The sequence below is a fragment of the Sus scrofa genome, chromosome 10 (genome assembly GCF_054392235.1).
Source record: "Sus scrofa isolate SSC_HxYL_T2T_F1_AM1 chromosome 10, Sscrofa_HxYL_maternal_Yorkshire_Landrace_v2.0, whole genome shotgun sequence".
Taxonomy (NCBI): Eukaryota; Metazoa; Chordata; class Mammalia; order Artiodactyla; family Suidae; genus Sus; species Sus scrofa.
Window position 1 is genome coordinate 39,900,568 of NC_139392.1, and position 6,933 is coordinate 39,907,500.

Sequence of the window (6,933 nt, forward strand, 5' to 3'; positions counted from 1 at the left end):
GATGCTACTCAGATTCCTACCTGCTGAGTCACAATGGGAACTCCACTAAATACATAAATTTTTTCAAAGAGAGAGAGAGAGGGAGAGTGTGTGTGTGTGTGTGTGTGTGTGTGTGTGTGTGTGTGAGAGAGAGAGAGAGAGAGGTCTGGTATCACTTGGGGAAAAATAAAATTATGCTTGGAGAAAAATACCTGTCCCTAGAGATCATTCACAATGGCTTGTTCTGCCTGTTCATTTCTCTCTTTCTTCCCTTTTCTTTTTTCCTTCCTTTTCTTTTCCTTTCGCATCTGTCTGTGCCGTGTGTGTGTGTGTGTGTGTGTGTGTGTGTGTGTGTGTGTGTGTGTGTGTGTGTGTGTGTGTGTGTAGTCTTCTTTTAGGGCTTCACATGTGCCATTTTGTAGGTTCCCAGGTTAGGGGTCAATGCTAGTCGGGTTCGTTTCCACCGAGCCACAACGGGAATTCCTGCCTTGTGCTTCTTTATCTTTGCTCTGTTACTAGGTGCTAGGGATTCCTTTTTGTTAAGTCCAGTCACTTAAATAAGGGTGTTTGCAGGGTTGCCTAAAGCATCAAAAATGTATTTTCTCATTAAATATTGGAATGTGGGGAGTTCCTGTTGTGGCTCAGTGGTAACAAACCCGACTAGTATCCATGTATGCCGGTTCGACCCCTGGTTTGGGAACTTCCGTATGCCACAGTTATGGCTCTAAAAAATCCTCTCTCTCTCTCTCTCTCTCTCTCTCTCTCTCTCGATAATATACACATACACACACACATCCATACGTACATACCTATGTACACATATACATATACATTGGAATTTGGTCTGCCATCGATGAGATGCTCCCTCTTTGTGTGTTGTTCATTTTGTTTTTTGTTTTTTAGGAGTGCACCCTCGGGATATGGAAGTTCCCTGGGCTAGGGGTTGAAGAATCGGAGCTGTAGCTGCTGGCCTGCACCTCAGCCAGAGCTATGCCCTGCCAGATCACCCGATCTGAGCTGAGTGGCCACGTCTGTCACCTACACCTACCTCCCCCTGAATGAAGACGTATTTTCAATACATCTCAAGTGGAGAAAAACTTGCTAAAAATCACTTTATTTGTCATGGAAACCATATCTTCTAGCAGACATGGCACAAAAGCCAGTGTTTATGGTCATCACACCACAGACATCAGAATTCCAAGCTTCTAGGGGTTTCTTGGGGGTGGGGTGGGGTGTGTCCCCAGGGCCTGTGGAAGTTCCATGCCCACCCCTCTGCCACCACCCAGGGATCCTTCGCCCTGGGTGGGTGGGGGGAGGGAGAGGGTATCTCAGCAGAAACGATCTTATCTTACGGGGTTTATGGATGGCTAGAAGCATGTGGTTCTGTTCATCTCATGCTTGAGGTTTCGGTTTTTGCCCTCCTACCTACCCAATGGTCGGCAGATGGAATTCTTCTGGTTTTCTCTGGCCATCCCTCTCCTCGAACTCACGGGTCCAGTTTTTCTCCCACATTTGACTTTTCCGGGAGATCCACAAAAGGAAGCGCCAACCCTTGACATCCACCGACAAGAGATCACCACCCTCTGCCCCTCTTTAGCCCCTTCTCATCCTCATGCCTGCCTGCACACATCGGAGACATTTCCAAGTGCCCAGGAGGATCCTTGGACCCTGACACCTCGAAATCTTCCCTGAGCAGCAGTGCTCGGGACTCAGACCTGGGGTTTATCACGGGCTCCAACCACGACCTTTGGTTTTCCTGGGCTGGGAGATCGGTTTCATGAGATGGAACCGGCTGCGGATTCAGCTTCTGGATCTGGACTGTGAAACGTTGTACAAGACTTTTTTCAAGGCATGACTGTAGGGGAACAAAACCTTGCGGCCCGCCCCCCGCCACATCCCAGATGTCACATGAGCACGGGGAGGAATTCTGTGGAGCTGGAAACAACCATGACCCAAAAGAACACAGGAAGGAATTCCTGTCATGGCGGGGCAGAAACGAATCGGACTAGGAATCACGAGGTGGCAGGTTTGATCCCTGGCCTCGCTCAGGGGTTTAAGGATCTGGCATTTTTCCGCGAGCTGTGGCATAAGGTCTCAGATGTGGCTCGGATCCCGCCGTTGCTGTGGCTGTGGCTCAGGCTAGCAGATGCAGCTCCGATTCAACACCAAGCGTGGGCGCGCGCGCGCGCGCGGGGGGTGGGGGGGAGGCGGGGAGGGAAGCAAACCTCCTAAGAACGACGAAAGTGCAGTTAGGAAACAGAAAATGATGATCCCGGAAGTCCACTTGAATGTGGTTGGGAGACATGCGTAGGACCACACCGCCACCGTGTGAGAGACCAGTGCAAGACAGCTGAACAATACAAAGCGGGGTGGGGGGTGGGGTGCTTGGCGGGGGTTGGAGGAGGAGGAGGAGGAGGAGGAGGTGGGGGGAGACGGCGGCACTGGTGCTGGGCAAAGGTGCCTCTGGGCGAGGACTTTGGTGACCATATTCTCATGGCAGGCTTGAGAGCCCAAAAGATGACATGGTGGAGGCTGAAGTTAAGTTTGGTCAAAAGGAAAACAACCATGAGAAAAGATGCATCCACCCACACCTAGAAAAGATATCGTGCCAGGAATGGGAGCCCTGTTCCAATGGCTCTTCCTGGGATTGTGGGAAATGAATCGATAGCAAGAAGATGCTTTCACATCCATGTCTTCAATGACTCCTGTACTAAGTGCGTCGTGGTTTTGCCAGTTTGGCAGAGTTGTGGAATGTCATCCGGCAATTGCATCTCCCCTGCCCAACCAGCAAGATGGAGTTGTTCTTTTTTTTTTTTTTTTTTTTTTTTCCTGCTGCACTGCCTTTCCTGTGCCAGGGATCGAACTTGAGGCTCAGCTGTGACCTAGGCACAGCGGGAACTCCAAGATGGATTTCTTTTTCCTTCTTTTTCTTTCCTTCCTTCCTTTCTTCCTTTCTTTCTTTTCTCTCTCTCTCTTTCTTTTTCTTTTCTTTCTTTCTTTCTCTTTCCTTCCTTCCTTTCTTCCTTTCTTTCTCCTTTCTTTTTCTTTCTTTCTTTCTTTCTTTCTTTCTTTCTTTCTTTCTTTCTTTCTTTCTTTCTTTCTTTCTTTCTCTCTCTCTATCTTTCTCTTTCCTTCCTTTCTTTCTTTCTCTTTCTTTCTTTCTTTCTTTCTTTCTTTCTTTCTTTCTTTCTTTCTTTCTTTCTTTCTTTCTCTCTCTCTCTCTCTCTCTCTCTCTCTTTCTGGTTTTTTTTGGGGGGGAGCCACACCCGCAGCACATGGAGGTTCCCAGGCTAGGGGTCAATTCGGAGCCTTACCTGCCGGCCTACACCACAGGCACAGCCACGCGGGATCCGAGCCGCGTCTGTGACGGACACCACAGCTCACGGCAATGCCAGATCCTTAACCCAACAAGTGAGCCAGGGATCAAACCTGCAACCTCATGGTTCCTGGTCGGATTTGTTTCCACTACCCCAGGATGGCAATCCTGAGACTTGCAAAGTTTATTGTTTGTTTCGGGTTTTCTCCACCCCCTCTCCCTCCCGTTTCAGCTTTATGTTTTACTTTTTGGCCACACCCACGGGCAGCAAGTGGAAGTTTTTCCTGAGGCAGAGATGGAACCTGCACCACACAGGGGCAACCAGAGCCACCGCGTTGAGAAAGCAGGAGCCTTGACCCTGTTGGTCGTGGGCTTCCTTCTTCTTCTTCTTCTTCTGTTGTTGTTTTTTGGGTTTTTTTTGGGGGGGGGTTGTTTTCCTTTTTTTGTTTTGTTTTGTTTTGTTTTGGATGAGATTTCAGTTCACCCCCCCCCCCCAACACACACACACACTCATAGTGTTGCGTTGTACTTTCCCTCCATTGTGGTTGGTCAGTCATGCTGAAATCCATGTTTCTATGACCTGACCACCAGAGCATTTGCCCCAGGCAGCCATTTGTTCTCTTTGGACTTTGTCTCAGTCTATGCAGAGAGAGATTTTCATTTCCACTTTCCTAGGATCGACTGTATCCTTCTCTCCCTTCCTAAGCTTCTGGGCTTTGCTTGTCTGCTTTTGACAGACCGTCTCCGTCGGTAAGGGTGGCAGGTAAACCGACTCCTGCGTTGTCGTTCTCCGAGAGCTTGCCCGGTTTCGTTTTTGCCAGTCCCCGCCTACCCTCCCACCCTCCCTCTCTCCCTCCCTCCTCCAGCTCCGTGCAGGGAGGTGGGGTGGGGGTGGGGGAGAGAAGAGAAGGTGGAGGGGAACCTGAGATCTCTCTCGCTAGTGCCACCCTCACCGCGCCGGCTTCTCTCTGGAATTCCCAAGCCCAGGAAGGGACATGCTTGGGGGAGCGAGCGCGGCTCCTTCTAGGCAACAGCGAGAACCTCTTCCCAGCTCCTTCCCCGCCGCCGCCGCCGCCGCCGCCGCCGCCGCCGCCGCCGCCGCCCCCCTCTTTCCATCTGCTGCCATCACGCCACGCAGTGCCTTGCCAGGAGGCAGCTCCGCGAGGCAAGCTTCGCGGTCGTGCAGGACGCCTGGCGCCTCGGCCCCGGGAAGAGCTCGGGCATTTGGGTGGCCGGCGCTGTGTCGTTGTGTCGCCGCCGGCCGGCCGGCCTTCCGGATCTGTCCCGGTGACGTTGGTGGCGGTTGTCGCGTGCCATCTAGTGTCCGCTTTTATATCGTCCCTTCCCTCTGCAGCTTTGGGGACCTTCGCGAGGGATGTGACTCAGCCATCCGGCCTGAGTCAGAGTTCCGGGAGGCTGGCGACACTGGCGGCGACAGCTCCGGTGGCTCAGAGGCCTGGGAGTGTCCCTCTCTCACCGGAGATTGGGCCTGCAGGCCTGTGAGGGAGTGACTGTCACCGCGCTCCCCAGGCAGGCTCTGGGGCCGCCTGGCCGGGTCGACCAGCATCCGCTCTTGCCGCTCCGGCCCCGGGGACCGACCAGGCCTGGGCCGGGCCGCCTCCCTAGCGAGGGGAGAGGGTGTGCGGCGCCCGGGACTGCCTGTGCTCGGGTGGCCTGGCCTTGTCCCGGGTCGCCCTTTGGAGCGTGAATGACTCCCGCCTGCGGTCCCTCCAGCCTCTCATCCCCGAAGTGAGGAGCGGCCCGGGTTGTGCGCTGAGGGCGTTGGAGGGCGCGACAGGCTCGGTGGCCGGCACGCTTGTTTCCCGGTCGTCATGCCGGCATGGGCCCCTCCCCGCCTGCCCCCCGACTGATGGCTACCGCCGGCCCGTGCGGAGTCGTACTCACGAGGTCTAGACCGGCACAAGACGTGAGGGGTGGAGCGGAAAGGGTGGCTCGGGCCCCGGCGCCTTCCTTCGCGGGGTCCGTTCGTCGGAGGCGCCTCCGTGGAAACATTTTTTTTTCCAAGTCCTGATGGATCCGGAGACGGTGGACGGTACCCCGCCGGCCCCCTGCTCCCGGGTGTGGCCGGGAAGGGTGCACCTGGGCCTGAGGCGTGCCCATGTAGGGTCCCGGTCGTTGGACAAGACTTCGTTTCCCACGCTCTCATTTCCCGCCCCCCGCCCTCGGAGTGTTTCCCTGTCGGTCGGTCGATCGGTCGGGAGGTGGGGACCGGCCTGAGCTGGATGGTGTGTCCTGGATTTTGGGGGAGCCAAGTCCCCGTCTGGAGCTCCGGACAGACCGATACCTGCCCGCGTGGGCAAGCCGGGAAGGGCTTCCCCGGCTGGCCGGCCGGCTCCACCTCCTTCATGTCCCTGTCCCTTCCTTGCGGTCACGCTCCCCGGGTCGACCAGATGGCTCTGAGAGCGCTGGGTCTGGCGACTCTAGGGCAGGGCTGGGGGACAAGTGTCCGGATGGGGGTTCCGGGGATACCCCCACGTCCTGTGGGTGGGCCCCGCTGCTGGGCATGGACATTTTTCGCGGCCGAAATACGCCTTTTCTGTCACCAGGTAGATGCTGACACGATCCTCTTCAGCGCCTGTCGCTGGAGACCTTGGGCCTCTGGATGCACGTGGGGGGCTTTGGGCTTTCGGCTGCTGTCCAAGGCCTGACCCTGCCCTTTGCACCCCGCGTGGGGGCCGCTCGCCTGGGCCTGTGCGCCGGCTCTCACTTGTGCATCCAGCTGGCCCGTGCTGCGGTGTCTCCTCCGGTCTCTGGCTGACCCGAGGGCGGCAGGGCGCGTGGCCCTGTGGGGTCTTCTACCCTGTGTGCCTCCCTGCTGCGGGCACCCGGCGGCTCGGCTGGGACAACCCCACCCTGTTGGCTCCGTGCCACGTGTCAGGCGTTCTCCCTCCCGGGGTTGTCAGCCGCTGTCTCTCCCCTGAGAGAGGAAGGGGAGGAGGAGGAGGAGGAGGGGGTGCCGGTGAAGCTGAAGCAGGCCCCCGTGGTGATTGTCTTTGCTGGCCCTCCCTCCCCTCTTCTGGGCTCTTCCCTGGCTCTGCCAGGACTGATCGATGTGGTGATGTGGCGCTCTCCTGGGCTTGGGCTTAAGCCGCGCCAGATGAGGGACGGCCGCTCATGGTGAGCTGGGCCGCGCCTCTCATTCTGTCGCGGGCCCCTCGCTGCTCCTCCCCCACCTGCGGGTGGTGTGGGGGAAGGCAGGGGTGCGGCCTCCAGCCTGACCTCTGGTCTCCCGCCCTGCTGCCTTCGGGTGTCAGTCGGGGGGGGGGGGCCTGGGTCCTTTGGGACGCAGCAGGCATTCTCGCTTTGCCGCCTTGGCGTGTGCCTTGCGAGCGGTCCCTCCCCAAAGTGGGGGGGAGGCCTCCCTCGCTGCCATGCTTCGCATCCCTGCGGGTGCGTGAGCGTGCCTCCCCTGGTCCTCTGTGGTGCCCCTGGAGTACTCCGGGTTGCCTGTCAGATGCCCGAGGCCGAGCGGTGGTGTCGTTTTCCTCTCCCAGCGGTGAGTCCCCTCGGGTCCCCACTGTGGTGGTGGCGTGCCCCACGAGCAGCTTCCTAAAGCTCAGGGGAGGGGGTCGAGACGGTAAGGCAGGGGAAGCTTGTGTCCCCTCCCCGGGAGGGGC